The following is a 12,733-nucleotide window of genomic DNA, read 5'->3' on the forward strand; positions in this document are numbered from 1 at the left end:
AGCAACTTTCAATTGCAAAATATCAAATCTGTCCTTATGACCAGCCATATCTGAAGTAAAACAAGATTAAGTGGCAGCTAAATTTTTATTTTATTCCATAAGCCCTGGGGGAAAGTATTCGGCTTGGATGGAAATGCAAAGGGTAGGAGTATAGATCAGTAAAATGAACTAGGTGAATAAGGGAGCAGGGAGAAGACAACTCTCAGAAAGGGGAATGGAAAGAAACCACAGACTTTTTCAGCACTTTGGATCTTCTATCCCAGGACAGATAAACCCCTAGCTTCAGATGCTAATGTTGGGAGCACAGTTACCCTGGGGTTCTCATTTTATTGGGGTGGGAGATAGATAAGGTTGATGCATAACAGCTCTCAGCTAGCAGCAGCACTGAAGCCATGCTCTGAACTTGCAGATCACATGAAGGGCCCTAACCGCAGGCCTCTTAATCTTTTCAACCAGGATCTGTGAATCTTCAAAGCAAGATAGCAAGTGTTTATATGACAGAGCCTGTTAGAGGCACTTCTTGTGTTCTTAGCATAGTATAAATGTACACCTCAGCTTACTGGGCAAACACACACAAAGATGCTAGGAAAGCAAAATAATAATGTTTTTTTAAAACCACAAAAGTCAACTCAGAAATCCTAATTTTGGGGGGCTTAGCAGGAGGAAAGACATATTTATATTCTGATCATTCTTACCAAGATAGGAATGGTAAGGGTAAAGGTGATTTCCAGGAGCAGCAAAGGCACAAGTGGAGATGCAGCTATAGTGGTAAAAGCGCTTTTTCTACAATAATTTAATTTATTCAGACAGTATGGTGTAATGAAAAAGAATCACTCTAACATGCTCTTTTGCTTCTATGAAGCGATTTCACAGGAAGAGGGATTGCTAGCACAAATGCACCAAGCAGGTTTTTTTCTATCAGGCACCCAGCTGTAGATGTGACACAGATTTCCCTTTGGCTGCAAAGCATTTACAGTTTGTTCTTAATCAGATTTTCCTTCAAAGAAAGAAATAAGGAACAGACAAAAGTTCATGAACTAAAATCAGTGGTACAAATCTAAAACCAAAATAATCTGAACTTTGCTGAACTTCCAGATTTGAAGTTTAATGTATGATTTACAGCACTGCTGAGTGCAGCCATGACGCTGACACAGACCAGAGCCAGATAAGTCTTAAGCATTAGCACTGATGGTTGCAGAAACATTCAGCCCATGGGTACACACAAAGCATTATTTGGGGGAGCAGAAATACATCTCTAGCAACCGTGATAGATAAAGCTTTGCTTTAATTTTTTTTTTACTTTTAAGATGATTTACTGTATATTCACAAAGACAATTTTCCATTCTGAAGGACTAGATGCATATTGGTCAAATCCCAGAGGACAGAGAACCACTGCTTTGGCTAGTCCTACAGTGGAATCTGATTCAGTGTTGCAGACTTTACAAGCAGGCTCTCAAGGGAGTCTGGAGTTTGAACACCAAAGTCCTTCGTTTTGCATTCCGTAGTGACAAAAAGCCGTGCATTTGCCCAGGCCAAACGCACCAAATCTAAATACAAACAGGAGATAGGAAAACAACTTCTCCCAAAGAGTCGTAACAGCCTCAGGCATTAATGCATCACATTTACTGAAACTGAAGTTTCTAAAAATCACTATTTTAAGCTAAAGGATAGATTGAAAACGGAAGGTCAACAACTGGCTAGGCTATGCAGAGAGGATTTCCTTGTCCTCAGGCTCAGCTCTAGCATATCAAGTATTATCAACTTTTAAGTTTTTCCCTGTGTCTCTGATGGAAATAGGAAAAGATTAAGGATTTCATAGCTGTCATTGACACATAGTATGATAAATTATTTCTACAGGATTCTGTGTCAGTCTTTTGCTTATATACATGCAAATTGATTTATTTTGAAGGAAGCTAGTTTTTCTCACTGTTTATGAGGGTGGAAATGAAGAGAAAATTTGTTCAAGTGATCTTTGCCAGTGCCTACCCTTCTTAGGACAAGCATTAAAAGGTGGTATGGCATTTTACCTTTAGCATTGCTTTTGAAGCAACCTGCTACACAATTCAAGTGGCAGCATGTGCAGGTGATTCACCTTGTAACAAAGCAGAGAAGCATTTTGAGTGCCTACCACAGAGAGGTTCACAGCAAGACACCTCACTGCCCCTGTAGGCTCTGCAGTTGCTCTCCATTAAAAATACAGCTGGGACCCCTCATGAGCAAAATGGGCACAGGTCTACACCAAAGAGGACAGCTCATGTGCAGCACACTATTGCTGAGCTCTCTGTGACAGAGCCCAGGCAAAAGTAATCTCAAAAAGAGAGAAATTTCTTTTAATAAAAAAGTAACTGAAAGGGATAACAGTCACAGATATGACTAAACACCCAGGAGACAGTAAAATACCATACCCATTACAAAGTTCTTCACTGATAATCTACAACAAAAAAAATATATAAACACCATACAGGAAGCCAAGATGATCAAATCAACTTGTAAAACTTTAATCTCTACATTTGTACTGGAAAGTATTCTCTTTGAAGCTAATTCTCTTCCATTTTTGCTTCTCACTTTTGCACACCTACCTTCTTCCTTGCCACCTTTGCTACCTGGGCTTGCTTGCACACTTGGGCTGTAGGAAACCACTCTGCTTTTAGACCCTGACGGTGCTGACAGGCATATACACAAACTCAGCCGCAGCTATAAACCTGCCCCAGCATTTCAGTGGGACTATTCATGTGATGGATGCTGAGCACGTGCTGTGGAAGGGGGGGGCCTTCAAGGGAGATGGGAACTTATATCTGTCACTTGCATGGTGAGCACTCCCATTGTGCTGCAAGTCCTACCAGCTAAAACGTGATTGCTGAGCACCATCAGCAATGTGTGACATATCAGATAATGTAACACTTCCAAAAAATCTCTATGATGGAAATAATGCTGTTTTACCATACGGACGATGCACAAGGAATATACAGAGCACCCAGGAAAGCTGTACACACAATTTGCTACCAATTACAGATGACGTACATTGTGATGGTCAAATGTCAACAAACTGAAAGACATTGGCAAGTCTCGCATACTTCTTCTAGAACATGCCAACCATCCAGATAACCTAATTTCCCCCTATAGTTACACTATATTTACTTGAAAATAGTACCCCAAAGTACATACTTAGGATTAACACTTATAGAGGAAGTCACAAGTAAGACTGAAATAATCTCACCAGACTCTGAGGGTGTATTTAAACACAACAGTGTGACCAACTCTCTCTGTCTGCTGCCAATATCTGGCCTACATTAGCATAGATTAAACCAAGTATCACAAATCCAGCTCTTGGAATATGGAAATTTCTGTTATATCCAGGAAAATGCAATGAAGCAACATATACAACGAATAAGCTCAGAAGCTAATGAAGCTACAAGTACTGGAAATACACGTAATGGGTAAAGAATGTTTCTGTTTTAACTTTTGCTGATATGAATAACCATGCCCTGCAGAAGAACTCTCCAGTGCAAGGCACAAAATAATCTTTAGCACTAAATCTGACAATAAATCATGTCATAAACATTCTTCTTGCTCATATGAGAGATTTCTGCCTGAAAAATCTCTGTCATAAAGACTGTATGTTTGAAAGTGAATACTGAACCTGTGGAAACAAGGAGTCAGTGGATAGCTATGCTGCGGGTTTCACTTTAACACAAAGCACTGGAAGAAGAGAGCCACAGTTAGTTTTGCAGTTAGCATAAGTAACAAGGGCTGCACCAACCTGGATGGGACTGTTATTATCTACACTTCATCTTGTCTTCATCAGCAGTTATGCTATACAAAAAACCTGACCCTAAGTGTAAAATAAATTAAAAAAATAATTTTACCAATCTGTTTCATACTCATTTACATTTATGGATTAAGAAATTTTTTTCTCAGCAGCCGCACTGGGACAGTTTCTGAGCAAAATTCTTTGGCAACATCAGAAAACCAAAGAAAACAAAAACCTACCCAAAGTCAGGTTTTGCCCCTGGGAGTAGTGGAAAGAGCTGATGAGACACAAATTTTAACTGTTTATAAATATGACTTCTTAGTTCTAACTATTTCAACAGTTTTCTGAGATCATAAATTATGCACAAGTAGATGTGAATATTTTGACATTAAAGTGACTGATCCAGATCAGATGGAACATACAGACAGTAAGTTTCAGTTCATTTGTTGGGGTTATCGTCAATGCAGATTATTAAAGGTCATCTTAAATAGTAGGGCTGCTAAAAAAAACCCAAAAAAATACAAAACAAAATTCTCAAATTCCAACTACCCTGAGACAATATAATTTTAGATAATCAGTTTAAAAAACTGTATTTGAAATTTTTAAAATTCAGAACAGTGTTTAATGTAAGTAGTAGTTTGAAATAGGATGCTTTAGCATTTTGGAAAATGTCTTTTGTGGTTTTTTCCTCCTTTTTCAAGGCAAGAAACTCCTCAAAGATCAGATTCTGATCTGGTTTTATTTCTTGCAATTTTGGTTTGAATCTAAAAATTTAATGGGGAGCACAACAGCTGAAGTGAAACACTCTAAGCCTTTTCATGGAAGAAAACAGGAGTCCATCAGATAACACCAAGTGACCATTTTAATCTTCAATAAAGTACTCTTCATAGACAACTGAAGATTTATAATCTGTACTTTAAACATTTGTTTTGCAACGAAAGCTACAACATGAAGACCCTTGCTTAACATGAAAACAAAATGAATAAGGCACATGAAGTCATAAATCAAATGCAGTAGTGCCAGCAATCCTTAGGTTCTTCAAGACTCATGAGGAAGTCTTCATCTCTCACTCTCATCTCACTTAGAGCAGAAAAGCCAACAAACACCACACTGAACACAGCAACAAGCACTGCTGCATCAAAACAGCTGGAAACTGATTTTCCAGGGTTGAATTTGCATATGGAAGTGCAGTTCTCAGCTCTCCTCAGCATCCCAAAAATAGACACCTGAGATCCAGGTCACATTTCATAAGGAGGTAGATACATGTTATCCCCAGGTTTGGTAGAAATCAGAAATTTTACACATGACTAAACTGCCAATATTTTGTTGTTGTTGTTCTCTGGGTTCTGTGAGAAAATACAAATGGATCAATTAGGAAGGAAACTCCTTCGGAATTTTAAGCTCTTAGGAATAAAATTTTTCTCTTTAATTTTTGTTTCCCTCCTTGAATTAGAACTAAATGTCATGTTGGGGTCACTGGAGCAGAGAAGAGATACGTGAAATGAGAGGAGACTGCCATTCCATCTCACTGACCTTCGGACCCTGAGCAGGCAGGACAACCCCCACCTCCCTGCAGCCATTGTTTGCCCATTCCAAGCCAGCGGGCAGGTAGAGCCTGAGCCACGAACATCTCTCCTTTGCTGTCATCGTACCCAGCACTCTACTTCACAAGGGTTTGTACTTCACATGGATTATGAGGTTAAAATTATTTGAGAGGTGAACAATAAACAAAACCCTATTTTTCTCCCCCTCACCAACACACCCACATTCTGGCTTTTTCCCTTTTACACACCTTTCAGGACTATTGACCATAAACATTTAATATTTACAGAGTGTTATAGAAATACCTTTTCATGAGGTTGTTACCCATCGCTTAAATGCCATTAAAGTTTCATTGTGAAAAATAAACTTGATTTAGAGCCATGCATTTTCTCAACAGCTACGTTTAACAAGCTTTCACCACCAAACAGATCTCTTATTAAAAGTTATGGTTCTCTGCACAAGTTATATTTTCCGTATAGTGTTAAAGAACAGAGATGGGTTATAGACTTCCCATTATTCACTGAAAAAGCCACAGTTACTTAAAAGCAAAGACACAAAACCTTAATGGAAAATATGCCCCAGTCCTAGTATGCCAGTGGATTTGAAGGCTTCAACACTTTCCTTATCACAGTCATGAAGACTTGTTTCACCTGCAGCTAAGCAGGGGATTGGGAGGCTAAGATTTGTACCCTGACAGCTGGACTCCTTTACCTCCTCCTAAAACGTCTTTGGACAGGACAAACATCAGCAAAGCTACAAGGAAGAGACTCACAGGCAGGATATTCGAGTGCTCAGACCGTCTGACCTGGTGCCTCATCCCTCCCACAGCTTGCCAGCCACTACAGCCCGGATGCCCCTGCGTGCAGCAGGCAAGATCCTGACCAGCACAGGGCGAGACCCTCGCCTGCACAGCAGAACAAGGGATCGCACACAAAGCTCTCATATTCGAGGCTGTGGAAGGCGTTAATGCCTGTGCCTAGGCTCAGGAAGGCAGAAGCATCCGTCACGTACTTTATACTGCTTCCAAACATCTTTATTACTACAGCTTTTATAGCCAGCTCCCATAACTGGGTACTGGCAGAAGCAGGCAGGGAATCAGGGAGGCCCTGTGAGGGCAATCATGCATCATTGTTTGAAAAGTCAGATTTTAAACATTTCTAATTTTCTTTCTCTGTGCCCTTGCTGGAAGACATCTGCTCCTTGTCCCCCAGCTACAGACCTCTCTGAGCTATTTAAATTGTCAAATTAGGACAGGTGCCTATAAAGGAAACTGTGTATCAGAAGAGGGGTACGGAAGAAGAGAAAAAAGCCAAGAGTGGGAGCTAGGAGGGATGCACTTACAGTAGTAGAGGTATCAGAGTAGATAGGATGAGGAAGGGAACACAGAACTAGAAGACGTGGGATGCAAACAGATTAGAAAAGGAGTGGAGCACAGACAGGAAAATCAAAGCTGGCAGGAAAAGGAAGGGAAACAGCCTCTTTGTGTGAGTTTTCCCCCTGAATTTTTGCACTGAGCATCAAGGGACACAACAGAAGACACAAATAAGGTTGTTAGTAGTTCTGGTTTTGACTTTCTCTGCTATTATTCTCTTTTCTTCCCTTCCCTCCCCCGGTGAGCTATGCGGTTAAATGCTGACAAACAATCCTGCCAAGGCCAACTTCATCTTCACATCAACCTTCTGCTTCATTGCCTTTTAGCCCTCTTATCCCTCCCGAACTATCACCTCACCAGCTAAAGTTCCCAAGGTGTCATCTTTCCTTTGCTCAGCTGACATTCAGTCAAAACCCCTCGAGTTGTTACAGTTGATGTTTATTTGGCAAGAGATTAGAATAAAAATCCTACTACATTAATAGAGGTTTCATTGCTGCAGTGGCTGATGGTTGTTGCAGCTGCCTACACTTGCAATGTTTTACAGGCTTCAGGCATTGTAAAGTACACAGAAAAGAGGCTGGGCTTGTTTCTCCTTAAGAAATGAACATACATAATGCTTTTTCTCTTGGTTTTTTGGATGGTACTGAGATGGGAGATAAAAGGCAAAAAAAAAATCTAGCAGAAGAAAGGAATACAATTTCTAAGCTTGGGAGTCTTTTTTTGTAACCAATGCTACTGTCTGAAACATAGGGATATTGAGATCAATGCACTGCTATGGTAACGCTTCATATAATGGTACTGCAAACAAGGGTACTTTGCTGGGTGAAAAGGATGCCAGACCTTTCAAAAACTGAGAGGAGCTGTCTCTTCCCTCACCTCCATTAGCTTGTGCCTCCACATAGTGTCTTATCAGGAGCGTGGACAGAAAAGGGAGACATCCTGACAAATTTCACTCGAAGATGTGAATGTGACAGGATTTATTATCGAGGTTCTCCTGCCCTCAGTTCTATTCCTCAGACACAGGTCCCTAGCCTGAAGAACACCACTTCTCTGCATTCATTCCCCACTAGCAGCTGAGACTACCACAGGTGTGATGTTCCACTTTATCTGTGCTATCCCCAGGGAAGGGAACACCATGCGGGGCCAGGTTAGGAGATTATAACACAACAGGTTATGAGATTAGTATGAACAATATCATAGATAAAGCTGTAGCATCTACCTGATTCTGTGTGTTGTGGTTAGACAAGCAGTCCCACAGGGACAGCAGTGCAGTGTCCAACACTGGCTGTGATGCCAGGCTTCAAACCAACCTGTTACTTCCCCTTGACAAGGCTTCTCTGTCTCTGTCATGCTGTCTTGCAACAGTGGACTAGTAATAGTTACACTCCCTTAAAAGCATCACAGACATGAATGGGAGTTTTGCTATAAGTGTGAGTTAAGTTTGGCTCTTTCCCTTCCTAGCTACAAAATCTTTTAATATGTTTTGTGACTCTTACGATATGCTGTTGAAAATCTTCAGGTTGACACATCTATGCAGCTGTGCTGGAGGTGCAGATGTATGTGTGGAAACTTAAAAGTTCAAGGTCACTATTCCCCTCCTAAAACAGCAAAAAGCCCCAGAAATGAACGCAACTTTAACCTGCGGCCAATGGGGATTTTGAGATGCGAGCCATAAAAAGGAGTATCAGGGATTTCAATCTCTTGAGGAAAAGCAAAGGACAGCTTCATAGCAAAATTAGAATTTCAATTTCATTTCCTGAATTTATTTCCCCATTAAGACAGAGATAATTTTTTATGTACTGCTTTTAAAATGTACTTGCAAATATGGAAGAGATAGTAGATAGTGTTAAGCTTTTCTCCAGAGCATTCTAGATGCACTTTCAGTGGTGATTTGCTATGGTTATCTGTTATTAAAATAATATCTTGTGCTTAACCTTTAGATTTGATCAGTGTGGAACAGTTTGCTACTGGCATATGGCAGCACAGTCCTTCCTCTCGTCCTTTTCCTTATCTGGTGGTTAGCTTCAACTGTCTTTAGTGGTAGTGAATCATTTTCCAGGCAAGACAGAACACTGCAGACAAACCTCTTAAATCACTAACTCCGTGGAATCATCAATGAATCCTCCATGTGGCTTCCCACATGACCCCTTCTCTTTTGATATTAGTGGTTGACAACTGTTACACAAGATCAGCATTGTGGTGGGACTTTCCAAGAAAATTTTGCCAAAATTTTTGAGTGACAAAATGTTTTGAAGGAAGTAATAGTCAGCAAATGTTCCATCCCACATACACACACCCCCTAGTTCTTGCTTCTGTTCAGAGTCTTTCCCATCTCTCTACAAGTTACTGTATGGCAAAGCTTCAGATATTTTTTCCAATTCCATTCCATTATTTTTTTTCCCAAGAATGGAGCAGCACTGGAAAATTAGGAGAGGAGGGTAAAATGGTGGCATACAACACATTTGATCTTACTGGACTGCAGCCCTACAGGGTTAATAGGCTCCACTGACCTCTCGGAAGCCGCAGTGTGGTGATGTACACTGGCAAATGAGCCGTCAGGGGTGAGCTTTGTATGCCAGTATAGTTGCCAAAGACCTCTTAATGTGAAGCCACAATTTGAAACAAAAAAACCCCAAAAGAATGAAAAAAAAAAAAGGGAAACAAGGCAAGAGGACTGTGAGCCTTTGCCAACAGTCATACAACAGTAAGCTGGAAAAGTCTCAGCAGTTCCATGCAATAGAAACACGCAAAAGCAGAGAAACAAGTGGAATATATTCTTTACAGTATACAGTGAACTGAAGCCGAATTAGTTGTAATGTGGTCTACTCCTTTATCTCCTAGAACTATGGTGTAACAAGACACAGTTTTGGGGAATCATAATTAAACAACACTGCTTTAAAGACTGATCAATTTGCTCCTTACCAGCTGTTCTTCAATGCTACGGAGAATTTCCACCCACTATGGAAAGGGCTGCAGAATCTGACATATTGTGGAAACTGAGTTTACCAGTTGCTTTACATTTTTCTCTGGTGCTGCTGCTATTTGTGATGTTTCTCCAAGGACTGGAGTCATACTGTCTTTATTGCCACATAAGCTCACTGTACTGCTAGGTCAGTTCTCACCCCCTCTTTTAGCATCACTTCTTCTATGAAAAAGCTCAAGCCTGACATACAGAAGGAAAGGGATACATTTCAAAGCAAACAGAAAGTTTATCTGTCCCTTACAGGGACACACACAGCCCTTGTCTGTACTCACAAACATGCAACTGGCCTCCAGTTGAAGTTTGCAGCCTTGTTTCCGTTGCTCAGAGGAAAGACCTTCACAGCACATGCCGTTAAAGGAAAAACTGGTCTGCAGCATCCCTTCTTATTCGCCACTGATCAGACCAAGACTAACTCTAGACACAGGCAAAGCAGGCAGTTACTGAGGCAGCACAGCAGTGATGCCTCTTGACGCGCATTTGCCTCCAGCTGAATTGTGAAAAGGCTAGATGTTGCTTTTAGCAACATTAAGCTTCAGGAGTGTAAGGAGAAGGATACTGCTAGCAGTCCCAGCTTCTGTAAAATCACCAGCTGCCACCCTTTCCTGCCCCAAACACAGACTCTGACATAGTGAAATTCATTTCTGCATACGTTGCAGTGAGGCAGCTCTGGGGTCTGGCACGCTGAGACAGATATGAACCTGGGGAAAATTCTGCCCAATGGCACCTGATGGCAGGACCTGATCAGCAATACCTGCTATACAGATCAGTGTTTGCTGTGTATATATAGAACAGTATATATATATATACAGAACAGTATTAGGAGATCAGATGTGCAACAAAATTTCTGGAAATCCCAACACTGGGTCTCAATTTCTAGTCTTGCTGCAAAAACAGCCCAGTAAGAAGCAAGGGAATTCAGCTTCAATACTGAAACTGTCTGCTTTAAGAAAATAAACCAAAGCAAAAAAACCTGGAGGGTATGGGGTGTGGGGGCACGCGTGTGGGGGGTGTTGGTGACATGGAAGACAACAACAAAAAACAGCAGTAAAGTTACTGTTGTATCTCTTTCTCCTTGCCTCAGTTACCAAGTTCTTTCTGGCTTCTCTGCAATTCAGAGAAGCAGCACTCCCTACCCAGGCTTAGAGCAGCAGCCAGCTGGGCTACGAGCACCCACGGGTGCCAGACGTTGCAGAGAAACAGGGTCCCAAAAAGGTTTGCAAAAGCTGCTTTCTTCAAATCTGGCCCTGCATCATAATTTCTTTGTGTGTGCAGTAGAGACAATACTTAACCACTTCACACATAAGTGAGGAGGTTAAATGAAACAGGCTTTCGTAGCTCCCTGGAGTGGAAGGTGAAAGACTGCATACAAATTAAAATATTGCATAGCATTTATTATTATTTCTCTACTGTATTAATTCCTTTCATGCATATTTCAAAACCACTCCCTCAAAGCACACCAAGATAATAAATGTCACCTCATTCTGTCTCATAGTTTCTAGATTTTGCTTTCAGTTGCTATGAAGCTTTTTCCTTTCCCTGTTACTGAGAAGTTTTGTTTGGATATTTGCATTAAGTCAAGATGAAGCATTCGGCCATGACTGCTGCTTGTTCCTCACTTACTACAATCCTTATTTTTCCCTTGTGGTACAGAAACCAGTCACTTTTTAAATACAAGGACAGTGGGAGCAGTAAAAAAACAGGCAAAGGCAGACAAGCTCTCTACAGGAAAGAGGCCACTCATCAGGAATGACAGATACAGACAAGGAATAGCCAACAGGCTGAAAAGTCATTGAATTAAGCACTGAGCAGCAGTCCTGAGCCCCTTTTTGCTCTCACACATCAGGCACTCAACTGTTCCCAGTGCTTGCATCTAGGATCTTACCACATCGCCGCCAGCAGGGACACACTCTTTCCCCGGCCCCAGATCCTCAGCGTATTTACAAACCATTTCTCATTTTTCCACACAGAAAGAAAAAAGAAATTGTAAAAGGGATATCACAGTCCATAGGGACTCTGATTTGCTTTGCAGCAACTGCATCACATTGCCCGGTACCCATTGCAAGTGAAGCTGAGCCCTCAGAGTCAACTGCCCTGTATTCAACAGGTACCTGCAGAGCACACCCCAGTATAAGAGCTATTCCAACACACCTTCATTGGGAACTGGATTGCCTTGTAACTCACAGTAAAACTGCATGACCACCAAAGAAAGAAATCGGTTGTGATGAGTGGAAGACAGGTCTGGCTTCTATTGATGAAACACTCATTCTTCTCTCAGAAGGAGACATGTTATATTAGATGATCTGAAGCTGACCACTGCTGACATGGTTATTGCCTAGGAACCTGACATGGAGCAGAGCTCTCACTAATCCAAACCTTAAACAGACACAAGCAACAAAAGTAGCTCCTGCCCTGAGGCTGCACAGGACATCAGCGAGATGAACACTGGATATCCTGGAGCAGTCCTTTTCCAGCACCCAGCCATGTGCAATTTAGGAGTTAAAAATGCTCAGGCATTGCTGTTTCAGTCCTACAGACCATGTAGCTAAACATAGTCTTGACTGCAGCAAAAAGACTCCAGGTTAGGCAGCTGCCACTTCTATATGCAAGTGACAAGACATATATGATTAAGAAAAGCTTTGACAAGTGGGGACAGACTGCTTTCTGTGCACTGCCTTCATTTTATCACAGCTTCCTTTTCCTAGTACTTCAAGTCTACTAATCCTCTAGTCTCATCAACATTGCTCCACGTGGGAGCAGCACTCCTGTAAACATAATAGTTTTGAATAAAACTGCCTTCTCCCAACATTAAGCACTTAACACAGCACCTCCCAGAATTCTACTAAGTTCTGTATGGCTGAAGAGCATTTTTCATCTTCCCATTTTTTGCTTCCTTGGAGACGCTTCTCCAGAACCAGGTGTAAGTATTTTTCATCCAACCCTATTAAATAGTCTAAAGAAGTCAGACATCAAGATTTCCTTCTGAACCACAAATTTATTTGTATTGTTTGTGTAACTATTCAGTGCAGCTTTATAGATACTGGGAGTCTCATCCCTGGTATTCTTGGTGGCCCACCTCCATGGGTGG

Source organism: Falco punctatus (genome assembly GCF_963210335.1).
Source record: "Falco punctatus genome assembly, chromosome: 7".
In the NCBI taxonomy this organism is placed as follows: Eukaryota; Metazoa; Chordata; class Aves; order Falconiformes; family Falconidae; genus Falco; species Falco punctatus.